At 45.5% G+C, this 13,784-nt stretch overlaps 1 protein-coding gene across 2 annotated transcripts in view; it reads left to right on the top strand.

Moving 5' to 3' along the window:
* The window catches only part of LOC138534910 (flavin-containing monooxygenase 3-like), a 349,886-nt gene that overhangs the window by 40,341 nt on the left and 295,761 nt on the right, over positions 1–13,784 (top strand). The gene's annotated exons all lie outside the window — the stretch shown is intronic.

Here is a 13,784-nt window from a genome sequence, read left to right on the forward strand (position 1 = left end):
CAGGTCCTGGCACTGGGTGAGTCACAACCAATGATGTAACAACCGACTTGCAATGATCCAAGCCCAGCAGAAATGTGCCCCAACCTTACCACCAACACCCCTTCAGATCCAGCTCCAGTATAAGCTGTGGCCCCTCGAACTTGCAGGCGTCGCTGGAGCATATTATACTCCTGTCTTCTCCCATCCGCCAGTTAGCAGTAGTCAGCTGATAGCAGAGCACACCGCGCAGCGCCACTGCAGCCCCTCCTCCTTCCCTGAGGAGACCGCAGTCCACGCTGAGCAGCGTAGCGTAGAGACGCGCGTACCGTGTACAGGCCTCCGTCTTACCCAACGGCTGCTCTCCCTCCGAGGCCCCGACTGGACCCGAGCAACCAAAGACTCCCCGCAACCAATGGAGCCCACCTGCCACCGTCGCTGCCTCCGATGGAAACACGGATGCAAGGCAGCCGGCAACGCGAACCCCTTGGCACTTCCAGCTGCTCGCGGCGAGCTGGCGGCGAACTGGCCCGCTGAAGTACCCCGACTGGGCACCCGGACAGTTCCTCTCCTTACCCTCTTTCGCAGGACAACCGCCCGCCTGTCGAGATGGCCCTCCTGTGGCCAGCGCTGTCCTCAATGTTGGACAGGGCGTACGGCAAACAGCTCCGACGGATCCAGCGTTGGTCGACTCGCGTCCTCGCCGGCAACACTAGAGATGAGCAAGGAGCCCGAACAGCTGGTCCGCGCACACGTGGGACAGGGTCTCACCGAAATCCTCGTCGCCAATGACACAATCCCTCCAACACAGGTAAGTGAAGTTATGTATCTTTATTACGAGACCCCGCAGCCTGCTGCCACGGCTCCCTCAACTCAACGGCCACTGTGGAATGTTGACTGCTGAACATGCATCAACATTCCACCAGTGTGCCTATGCACGAGCCCGTGCATATTACAACACTTACCCCCTCTGTGAGTTCAATTTGTTTGATATACTCCACCCATAGAAATTCTTCTACCTCCTTTATTAGACTAACACTCCCCAACCAACTTAACCTTGTTCTGCCTGCCCTTGCAGAAGTTACCAACTGGGGGAGCGCCGTTCTTGATGGGTGAAGCTGAGTTTTAGTCCTTTGTTAGAATTTGAACTCTGCCTTCTTTCCCCCTTGTCTTAGCCCAGATTCCATTTTTACTTGACATGTAGGAGCAACCTCCCCCACCCTAATCCTAGGACTGACGGGCCTTGCCGGTGATCTTGTGCTGGCGTAGTGCTGTCTCCGACCGGGCGGGATGACCTCTTCTTTCCTCTAATAAAGCCCCTTTCACCTTTGAACTTTCAAAAGAGAGGCTCCCCCTTTCCATTTTACTTATCATGTAATCTCCCCACCCTAATCTTCTGCGGTTGGGACCTTTCCATTCCTTTGGCAGGCCAACGTTCCCCTGCCACCGACCCAGCAGACTGTCTCCCTGCAGACGAACCAGGCTGATGGGGTGCTGCTCCAGACCCAGACAATCTGACTTGTCCTTGTTTCCTTTCGGCCACCCTCGGCCACTGCTACTTACTTATTGACACCGGAAGGATGAATGGCTGGGTTGGCCTTGCTGCCCTGTTCATCCAGAACCCCACTCCCAATGTTTAACAATGTACCCCACTCTGTGCCTGATGGCGGTGGTAATGCCTGACCCATGGCCCCCAATCAAACAATCAAAACTCCAGAAAACCTGCTCTCCCCTGTGCCAGCTGCTACGTTAAAGAACCAGGTTTGTCCTTACTTGAACGTCAGTAATCCTAACGCCGCTTTCTTCCTTCTAGTACTGATGTTGCTAGGTAAACCCCTAAATTGACTTCTGGCCTTCATAGGCGTAACTAGTCCCAGCGTTCTGTGTGCATCAGAGCCCTTGCAACTCCACACTTACCCCGAGCCGCGGAGCACATAATATCCTCTAACTCTGTTTGATCTGTTACTGAAGCACCCTTGCTAGTAAGAAGTGCTATTACCAGACTCAAATCAAAACTGGCCTTCCTGACAGTTAACTTCTACCCTGAGCTCCGCGTGCCTCCTTTCCTTTCACTACTGTACTCTCAGTGAGGACATGGGTGCTACCCTAACTGTACACGCCACCATCTACTTTGATCCACGGAGCGCGTACCCCCTGTTTTAAAACGACCACGCTGCCGCCTGCGCTCAACCCCCGAGCTATCTCAGCTCTTTAAACTGAAAAGTTAATATGGCCATTGCCTAAGACCCCTCCCCCTCCAAACCATCTGTGCTGAAACATTCTAGCCCAGTCATTGGGGGTACTGCCACCTGGAAGCCCCAGTCGGGGGTGGGGGCCCCTGGAACCCTTTTACAATCAAATTGCCACTCGCCCCTATACGTGCATTACTCTCCACAAATCTCTACTGCAAATTGCCCATAACACACCCATACTTATACCGTGTGCCCTCAGCACTGAACCTCTACCCCTCCTTCACCCCTTGGTGCCCAGCCGGCATAAAAGCGGTGCGTTGGGAGTCATGATTCCTTTGTAGGCATGGAATGCGGTCCTCCCTTAATTATCTCTTTCTTGTAGCCTACTGTTTTTACCCATTCTGAACCTCCAAGCATGCGCCCCCTAGCTTTCCAAAGAAAACCTTGAGGTGTCCCCTTAGATGCTTAAAAACCCTGATGGTGCACACAGTACTTGGCCGGCAAGGCACCTAGACTAATACAATCATGGGGTAAATCAAATTTGTTATTCAAGCATAATAGTCTGTGAATTATGCATATAGGACATAGGAAAATTGCATTGAGTTCCCTTTTGACCTATTGCATTAGATTGTATTAGTCTATGTTGAATGAAAGTGGTGAATGATGATCAAAGGATCAAACGTTAAATGTTTTTTAATATTTATTTATGAAAAATAATTAAAGAGAATTTTGTTTTGCAAAAAAGCTGTTGTCTTAAAATCCAAATCTACCCAGGTGACCTTTCTACTCATTAACAAGGTCTTACCCTGTTGTACATAAAGGATCTCTAGAGAGGGGTAGTCAGTCTGTCTCTTGCTTTAATACAGTGTACACTCTCCCTTAAAACAGACTTGACCCCGTCAACAAAAAATTTGGGAGTACCAAATTCTGTATTCCTAATACTCATGGGACACACAATGGAAGATGCTGTGGGATAGGAGGTCATCGCATTACAGGAGATGGAAAAGGAGTGTTCAAGAGATAAGCTGCAATCCATTTGACTGCAGTGTGCTTGATCCAAGGAAGGAGATAGTTTGGAGATGAGAAGGCGGATCCACAGTGTTAAAGGAGGAAGATAGATCAATTAGAATGAGGATAGGGGAGAGGTGTGAGTGCAAAGCAGTAGTAGTGAAGATAGCAGGCCAGACAGATGCCAGTTCATAGAGGTTGAAGAGGGAAGAAACATTTTATCGGTTAACAGGTGCAATCTCTTTGATAAATTGGTGTGTAAAGGAGTCATTGGGAGCACAGGATGGGTTAATGGAGTGGAGGATGTGTCAGGGGAAGTAGGAGAGAAAGAGAAAGGGATGGGTGCAGTGTGGATAAATATAGGGTGGAAGGATAGATGGGTGGACAGAGTGTCACCCATTTTGAGCTGGTTATGGTCGGTTTCGAGGGTTGTTGAGGAGAGGGAATATGAGATCCATGTAGTAAGCCGAACCTGCAAAGGCAAGAGCAGGAGTGAGGGCAATCAGATAGTCAATGTTTTGTGATGAATCGCAGAATTCCGTCACTTCTCCCAAGGGCAAGGGCCTTTCCCTGTGAGGATAGGGAGATGAGCCCGCTACACAATACCCTCCCTAGGGGTAGTGTAAGGAACACATGGTGGCAACAGTAAAGACAGACACAAGTGCTCATAGTTCAAGAGTGTTTATTAAACTGTATAGCAAGGTTGGAAAAACACATAATTTAAACCGTAAATCTAAGATGCGAGCAAGCTTCGACCATCAAACAATAATAAGGCACTCCTAGTGGTGTCTTGTCAAATAAAAAGAGCCAATCCTTAAACTAAATACAAAAGAAGTGTGGAGTAATATTCATAAGAAAGAAGGAAGCGTTCACAAAGAATAAGTCGGGATGCAGTAGTCGGGGTCTTCCTTCCCCATGTTTTAAGCACAGGACAAGGTAGGATTCTGGAGCACAGCGCACACTCAAGCTTTTCCAGCATGAGCCAACAGTTCCGCTCTCAGAAATCAGGGCCTTCGGTGGTTAAGTCTCTTTTCTACAAAAAGTCTTTTGCCTCTGAGGACCTGATGTGTTTGAAAAATAATAAACAAAAGTTCCTTTCTGCTTGTACGTTGGGTGATGCTTTTTCACCCCTGGATATCTCTCTTCCGGGTTCAGACCCATCTCAAATGTTAGCTTCCTTTTGTCGGGTTCACTACGGCTTTCAACACAATTTCATCTGTCGCGTTGACGAATATTAATGTATTTTTGAACAGTTCACTGTGGACATCCCTCTGCCAGGTTCACTCTTGTCATCACACTGTATTTCGGGACTTTAGACTTCACCCCTCTTTATCTGCATCCCTCTTTCTCCTTCACTCTTGCCAATCTTGTCAGTCGCACATTTTCTCAATCAGTTCTTATGATGCAGGACTCATTCCCCTTAGCTTCACAATCATCTGTTAGTGAATGACTTTCAACTGTACAGAGGATTTTATGACCCCTTTATGAACACTTTGACCCCTTTCTCGCCTTTCCCAAGGCCTTCTGGTAATGGTAATTTCAATAATTGGGTAATCACCCAGAGTTTCCTGTGTGAGGACCGACGTGGTGCCGGACTCCTCTGTTGCTGGTTTTTCCCCCTTTTGGTATTAACAGTTCTTTTTACTTTCACAATTCAATTAGCCATTTGCTACTTTCGTTCAACACAGTTCGGTTTCTTATCGGCTCTCCCCTTGACTCACCGGCTGTGATGAACCGCTTGGCTTTTCTTCTCTCTGGAGTCAAGGTTGGTACCACAGAGACAAGCGTCTCTCCCCGGCTTGGTTATCAGTGGAGAAGGGTCTTCTGTACCGTTGACATCTGTTGCAACAAATGCTGGCTATTGTTTGTGGCCTTACGATTCCTTCCGTGGAGTTTTCACGGGCCTTGGTGGGAAAGGGAAAGGTCGCTTCCCTCCTTGTCTCCCTCTCGGTTCGTGCCATCTTTCTCCTCCTCTTGTACTGCCGTGTTGAGTTAGCTCTCTTGTCGTGTGGTCTGCCTTACTCGTATTGTGCTCTCGTGTTCCACCTTTTATCCTTGAGGGGAAGGGAAAGGACCGTCAGGTGGGTGTGATTCTGGTCAATTGCATGACTTATGCGAAAGTGTTCTCGTCGGAAAAGGTGGGTAGAGTGTTTGAGTATCCTATGCGGTAGGCTGGGGAAAAGGTGTTATAAGAAGGGAGATACCAAGTCTCACCCGTCGGTGTACACTCCCGAGGACCCCCATCCAGGTGATCCTCCCTCACTGATTCACCTACAGGAACTGGATCCAATAGTGATGCCCTTGTCATGGCTACCTGGATGACAGACCCCCGGGGTCTAGTCAGGGAGAAACATTCAGGTTTCTCACAGTAGCAGGCAGGACTTCACCTAGAGAGACTCCCCTCTGGGGAGAAGGACTTATTTTCTTATGAGTAGCTCCCCAAGCAACACATCACTACACCTCCTTCACCAAGATCCGGTGAAGAAAGAGATAAAGAACAATCTAGAATATGTTATTGTCATTCAAATACACTATTGGTACCTGTGAAGGAAAACGTATATGGTACTGTGATGAAGAAAACCACTGGAAGACTAGAGAGTGTGAGTCAGACAGAGAGGAAGGACTTTGACAGTACGCTGGGGAAGTCCCACAGTAGCATCATAAAACCTGGAAGAAGCTACCTTAAAAGGAAAGAGACCGGGAGTTTTAAATCACCAGGCCGAGGTATGCTGAGAGAAATTTGGACCTGTGGTGTAGGATGCTGGAAAGATGTTTAAGTGCAGCACCCAAGGTGAAAGAGAAGAGAAGGGACGCAAGAGACAGAGGAGAATACTAGGGGTCTTGAGCCTGAACAGGAAACAAGTGGTGGCGTGACCACTGACAGGGAGCGGTGGACCTGGAGGTCTGTTAATTACGCTGATACCACTCCAAATGAGGTATCGTGGAACAAGCCAACTAAGAAAGGAACTGAGAGACTGTTCTTAATGCTACTGAAGAAACGAGAGGCCAACCTGTCAATTGAAGGTCCTAACCTGATACAAGCCCCATTGATGTTATCCCTGAACAAACCAGATAACAGGGAAAGCCGGAGACCTGGGTGGCGGACCAAGGATCATTATTGGAACACTCATAACCGACCCAGACAGGACAAAGTGTTAAGAATACGTGAAGAAAGTGAGAATCATCAGTGGAATATGTTTACCCATCCCAATCGTGTATCAAGAGTATATGAGAAGAGTGAGAATCATTACAGGAACGCTCATTATTGTCCGAGTCAAGATAAAGTGTGAATAATACTGGAAAAGAGTGAGAATCACTACTGGAATCCCCAAATTTGTTCCAGTCAAGATAAAGAGTGGACATTAAATAAAAGGAAGATCTTAAGTTTGAATAAAGAGAAAGGATCAAACTTGTCTCATGAAAGGAGAGGAGCCAAATTAACTAGAACACAACAAGAAAAAAATAAGAAGGGATGATCAACTGAAAGAGTTGGTTGAAACCTTGAAGAACCCAGTTTCAGGTCTGTATTATTTGATAAAAGTAGTAACCAGGAACTTCCTAGGAATACATTATTGAACTGAACTTGGTGGAAATCATCTCACAGGGGAACTGAGCCATTCTCCTGTATTTTTGATTGTTCTATTAGTGGTAGCGTTGAGATAGGTTAGTTTGGGCAGTCGACTGATCTTGATTTGGACTCTCACTAACAACTGCCAAGCACCTTAATTAGTTTGGGTAGGTAGCGTACCCCTTAGTTTAAGGAAATATCGAGTTCCCTTTTCAGTTAATAAACAATAGCAGTGAGGTGAAAAGTCAGAGTCCCTAATGGTTACCATTGCAAATCCCTACCTTTATTTGAGGATCCTGGAAACTAAGGGTGATGACTGCGAAAGCTGCACACATGGTGCTGCAAGGAACTTTCACCTTTCCACCCTTTATCAAAGTGAGAGAAAAAAACAAAAAGGTTGCTTTTCTCTTATGCTTCTCTACTCCATATGATAAACAAAAAAAGAAGAGGAAGTAAAGGATGGTGGTTTGAGATGTAGTATCTTTTCTCAACGATGGCAGATTATCAAGGCAGGAGTTGGGTGCATGGCTAAAGGGTGTAGGCAATACACTGAAGAGGCTAGGACTTTGGAACACACATGGATGTAAGGTATTGTAGAGGCTGCAACAGACAGAGGGTTGTGATCTGTAAGGAATGGGTGTGGAGCACATTTCAGACGCAATACAGCAGGAGAAGTGAGCTGCCATGACTGCTTGTGTGGTTCTGCTGGTGAGGACACTGTTACAACATGGTAAACTTTTTGTTGTGTACTTAGAGAAGGTGCTGTGAAAAGTGATGCAGTATGGGCAGTGGGTGCTGGGTTTGCCTACTGTCACTATGGAGTTGCGGGGCCTATGTTGAAGGGGAAGCCTACTGGGTGTATGGCTGAATGTGGTGGGGTGTAGGTAATGGATTGAAGAGCGTTGGAATTTGGGAAATACACGCCACTAATGCAATGTTGACTCTGCATTTGGTAGACGGTGATGACCTGTATAGAATGATTGTGCAGTACGTTGCAGATGACATAGAGCAGTAGAAATGAGCTGGCAGGAATGTACGTTTGGTTCCGCAGGTGAGTTGGATGGTGGAATATGGTACAGTTTTGGATGTGTGATTGGAGATGGTGCAATGAAAAGTCATGCAGTGTGCCCACTTGGTGCAGTGTGTGTATACTGGCAGTATGGCACAGGGTATGGTTGAAGTGCAGTTTATTTGGGTTCTTTAATATGATGTGTGTGCAGAATTGTTGAGGTAGGGCCAATGTTGTCACAATGTTGTGGTTCGGTTGGTAGTGAAACATTACTTTGTGATTGGTAGTGGGTAGGGGTGAGCGAGGCTATGGTATGTTTGTGGATCGTGGTAATTGTGACCTGTTTTCATCAATGGGTGCTTTATGGAGTGAGGGAGTTGGGTTAAAGTGCTGCTGTGTATGTTACGTTTCTGTACTATGTTAGCTGCCTGCATGGTTTTATGCATGCATTCATAGTGTTGTTGTGGGTGTGCGCCAGGGTGCTGCGTTTGTGTGCATGGTGAAGGGTGTGCTGGTTATGCCGGCAGATTGTTGTGGATGGTGAAAAAGGGCAGCGTGTAGGGAAAGTGTATGGTGGAGGGGCTTTGGAAGTAAAGGGAACAGGTTCTCAGAGTTTTAAAGGGGACATATAGAGTTGTGTACAGAAATGGTAGTGTACTAAGCAGAGTTTCAGTATGTGGATGGTGTAGGCGTTTTTGAAAATTGGATAGTTGTGAATAGGTACCAGTAAGGGACTGTTGGCGAAATCGAGTGCAAAGGGAAGAAGTATTGTGTGTGCTTTACTGGTGCGTGGCCTTAGCTGTAGCTGGGAAAGCGCACGTGCCACATCATGTTTTATTTTACAAAAATCGAGTGCAAAAGGAAGATGTATTGTATGTGCTCTACTTTGGCATGGCCCTAGCTGTAGCTGGGAAAGTGCATGTGCCACATCATGCCTTTATGAGCATGGAGCCTTAGCATGGTGAAGGGTGTGCTGGTTATGCCGGCAGATTGTTGTGGATGGTGAAAAAGGGCGGTGTGTAGGGAAAGTGTATGGTGGAGGGGCTTTGGAAGTAAAGGGAACAGGTTCTCAGAGTTTTAAAGGGGACATATGGAGTTATGTACAGAAATGGTAGTGTACTATGCAGAGTTTCAGTATGTGGATGGTGTAGGCGTTTTTGAAAATTGGATAGTTGTGAATAGGCACCAGTAAGGTACTGTTGGCGAAATCGAGTGCAAAGGGAAGAAGTATTATGTGTGCTTTACTGGGGCGTGGCCTTCGCTGTAGCTGGGAAAGTGCATGTGCCACATCATGCCTTTATGAGCATGGAGCCTTAGCAAGTGGAACTGTGAGGATTATCCAATGAGGATTGGAGGGTGTGGTTTGACTGAAGGGGCAGTGACTTATTTACCGAAAGGTAGATGTACTGAGGTTGGCAGACATGAGAGACGGTGCATGCTTATAGTTGGTGATAACTTTGTACACGATCTGCACAGTTATGCCGTGGAAAGAGGCTTCGATACTGACTTTCAGTTGAAAAGAGTGCAGGCTTTTTGGGCCACAGAGTGGGGTTTCTGCTGCGTGGATATTCTTTGCAAATATGTGGCCTCTGTTGGTACTGTGGATGTGGTGGTAATGCATTTTGGAGGACTGCATTTGGGGCAAATGGCGTGTTTGTTTTTGCTAGCTTATTTAAAGAGGTTGATGACAGCTGTGATGCAGATCTTTCCTACAGCAAAGGTGATTTTCTCAGCGATCACATCTACACGAAAATTGGAGCATGCCGGTGTCAGTTGTCAACAGCTAGAGGTTAAGCGACGTTGGATAAATAGAAGCATGTGCGACTTTATGTCCAGTGTTGGGATGTTCTGCACAGACTATGACACCATTAATAACCAGCAAGAGTTCCATTGGCTCCGAGGAAATGTCATTTATTTGACTTCCATTGGCAATGCTGTTGTGTTTGCCACTGTGCACGAAGCTTTGCAGAGAATCCTGTGGAAATGTTACATAATGGTTTGTCTTCAGTGGGAAAAAATGTAATGAGGGGAAGCAAACAGAAACTGAGCAAAAGACAGAAAAAGAAGAAAAATGTATGAATGCACGTACATAACAGCCACCTCCCTGTTACTGTATCAGGCATTGACCTAGAAATGGAGCACTCTTCACATATGCAACATTAGACAGTAGCGCTGTAGTACACGAACACTTCAACTGGTGAATTTGTTTAGACAAGTGTAGAACTTGGAAGAAAATCAACATCTTGGATATTCACCATCTTCAATCAGCTCCTGAAGTGGCTCTGCAAGTGGCTGTTTTGCTGTGGAACTCTCTCCTTCACATCCCGTGGACACAGTTTGCCAGCCACGCCCACATCGTCATTAAATTGAGCCAGCCGCGCGCTCCTGCTCCTGAAGTGGCTGTTTTGCTGCGGAACTCTCTCCTTCACATCCCGTGGACACAGTTTGCCGGTACTTCATTGAATATATGTGGACTTAATTTACTTATGGACTTACTTATGGAGTTCTACAGATTTCCTAATATAATTATATGTGTACTACTATAATTATAGAGCCCTAATACTCATTTATTATATATTTTTGCAGGCCACGCCCACATCGTCATTAAATTGAGCCAGCCGCGCGCTCCTGAAGTGGCTCTGCAAGTGGCTGTTTTGCTGTTCTGCTGCTCGGCAAGCGAGCAAGCGAACCACAATACCATTATTTATTTTAATAAACTAGTATGTTGAGGCTCTAGGAAGTGTACACTAGGAAGCACATGCAGCAGTGTTACCACGAGTACGAGCGTGAGATTGCAATGTACAAAAACCTTAGTAATAGGAGAATATGTGTTCCTAAAATAATAACGCACCCCAAGAAAGCGGTACCATTGTGTAAACAGATTACAGAATATTATTGCAAAAAAAACATTGCCCTTCCGGACGTCCCCGCGGATGCCATCTCCATGGAATCAGTAAAAGACACCCTGATCATGGAACTGACAAACGATTTAGGCTGTGTGAGTGCTAAACTACTAATTGACATGTTAAGTTGTCCTGATGCTACTAACCTTACTACTAACAATGTTGTTGCCAATGATTCAAATGAGATTGTGCAAATACCCGATGATATGGATTCTGACAAAAACAAAACCAATCTCAATCCCTCTGCAAAAAACGTCATCCCAACACGAGGTGTCAACTCGAATGGCCACGAGATCAATCCAAGTGTAGCTCTAATTCACGATATCCCACTGATAAAAGCTAAAGCCTCTATTTCCTCGCTATCTCTGCCATGGATGACCCGGAGGTGGAATACATGGGCCTCGATCCTGACCAATCCTTAATGGATGTCGTATCTACTCCCATGTTTTACACACCACCAAATCAACCAAGTAGTAAAGCTGGTTATGATAATCATCTTACTCCTCCTGCTATGAATTTAAACCCTCTAAAGGCTGAGCAACCGGAACAACCAGAACGAGTTCTCTCTTCATTTCTGACCTACCCCACTGATATTATATCTGATTCCATTTTTCAATTTCCTATGACAAAACCCAATGTCGAAGATAACAATACTCAGCCGAAAAGCCCCAACGATGCAAGTATGAATTCCGATGACATGTTTTATGCCTTAGAAAATTTACTGACTCAACTCATATCCAAATGTGAAAATTTGAAAAAGAAGATAACGATTCAGTCGCTGATCATACATAAAAACATGCGTGGGTGCTACCATATGGCGTTCAATGGGCGCACTAGTGATACTCAGAACAAACCACGTTTATCATCGCACCGTGTGCCAAAAAAATATAGGAAACAAGCCAGAGCATATTTACCTGCGCCTGTCCACCATGCTTTCATGTACCGTAATAGTAAACGTAAAAGGGCACGAATAATGGTAAATCCAGGAATATTGCAGTAGATATACGTAGTGGGCAAAATATACAACCAGTCGTTGACCTATCGCAACCTATTGAGATCCCAAATCCATTATTGGATGAGTCACTCGCCGTTGTTTAAACTCCTGTCATAATATATATAGTTACACCCTCCAATCCGGCCATTGTTAATGCCATCAACATATCTTCGAAAACACAAAAGAAAAAAGTCTAAAAAAAAGCAGTAAAGCAAGTCGCATGCGCCAAGAAGGACTCTCATAATCAACCGACCCTTCCAGCAGTCTGGGCACAGCCCAAGAGTAGTTTAGCTGAACCTGATATACCTGAAACTGGAAATCGCTCTAATGAGCAAAGAAAGATGGTATCTGCTCTCCAACTGGTTCAACTGTACCAAGATCCCGTTCATACTCCCCTGAATCGTACTGCGGTGCTGTGCATATTTAAATCTATAGTCCCTCTAAGAGTTATTACATCTACTGACATCCGTATAGTTGATCAAGTTGAAGCTATGAACCAGTTTATTACAAATATCTGGTTTGAAACGGACGCCTCCCTAAACTGTGTCTTGAGTTTTGAGGCTGATTTTCTCCGCCTAGGGTATAACATCTACCGGGTGGAGATCCCACTAAATAGACATTCTAATGCCGGCCCCATTAAACCTAGCAATCGTACCCAACAAAGTTCCTCTAACTCCAAAAGAGAGGATACCTCCGACCCTATTAGTGCATCAAATAGGACGATTGCTGAAGCATCTGTTGGAGTTACAATTGGGCCGAGGGGTACACCACCGGAGACCATTGAACCACCAATGGGCCGAGGGGCCACAATTGTGCCAAGGGGTACACCACTGGAGACCATTGAACCATCAATGATATAAGGAAACAATCAATGTCTTGATGGTTATTGCCAATGGCTACCAGTGGCGTTTAAGCCTCACTTTGGCGCTGTGCGTGAGTGATGTAATAAGGTGGATAAGCTCTACTCTTGGAACACTAGAGGGCATACCCACCTATTTGAAAATGATGGATTAGTGAGTAAGATGGACAGATTTGGTGTGGTCGCATTACAAGAAACCTGGCTGCTCGCTGAAGTGCAATTGGACGGTAGAAGTACAGTACACCAGAGGGCCACTAAGGGTACTTTGGGTCGTCCGAAAGGTGGTCTTCTGGTGTCGGTTACACCGCCATGGCAGATTAAAAAACTAAAACAGTCCTCTGAATTCATCTTGGTTACCCGTATTTCAAGACCAACAATAGACATCATATTAATCAATGTATATGATCCACCAAATATGGCAATGACAGTTGTGAATATAGGGAATGTCAACAATGTATTACTGCAATACAATCAGTCTTGCCTGTATGGATTGTTGGCGACTTTAATGGACTTATCGGAAATCTTCCATTAATGAATGATGACAAATGGAATTTTAAAACATCAGTGGGGCCTGTGCCGAAAACAAACCGACAGGGTGAAATTGAATGGCGTCACGCCTGGCGATCCCCATAAGGCTTTCACCAGAGTCGAGGGTCGTTCAGCATCTACCATCGATTATGCTCTTTCTAATATTAGAGGGATAACCTATATAAAAGATATGAGCATAGTAGTTAGACATGAAAGCGACCATGTGCCTATGTGCTGGCTTCTAAAGTTACCTGAATCGAATGAGATTGCAACCGATCACGATGAAAATGGTCAGTTGACAATTAATGAGGGTGGAAATCGCATAAACTGGCATCCACGAAAAATCGATAAAGCAAATAATGTGGTGACAATACTTTTACCTCGCTTCATTCAAACTGGGTATGATGGGGACAACATCACTGCCGATATGCTGTCTGACTTTTCTAATATCATGTCGACAATCAAAAATGAAGTGTCTGTAAGACGTAGATATATTGGTATGTGTGAACAATCAAATATGCCAGCTAGGTGTCGTGTGGGGTTCGACGCTGCAATTAGTGACGCAAAGACAGTGATGAGAAATTAAATCCAAATGGCACTAATGGAAAATGTTACTCATCCTAAATCAAAGGGTATCTCTATTCAAATCAAAATTGCGAAAAAGAAATATAAAAACTGGTTGTCAAACCATAAACTGTCATGCGGAGCTCGTCTATGGCTACAGATCGCCAAGAAGGCCAGGTCGAA

This window comes from Ambystoma mexicanum, chromosome 1q (assembly GCF_040938575.1).
Source record: "Ambystoma mexicanum isolate Mex_15411 chromosome 1q, UKY_AmexF1_1, whole genome shotgun sequence".
Taxonomy (NCBI): Eukaryota; Metazoa; Chordata; class Amphibia; order Caudata; family Ambystomatidae; genus Ambystoma; species Ambystoma mexicanum.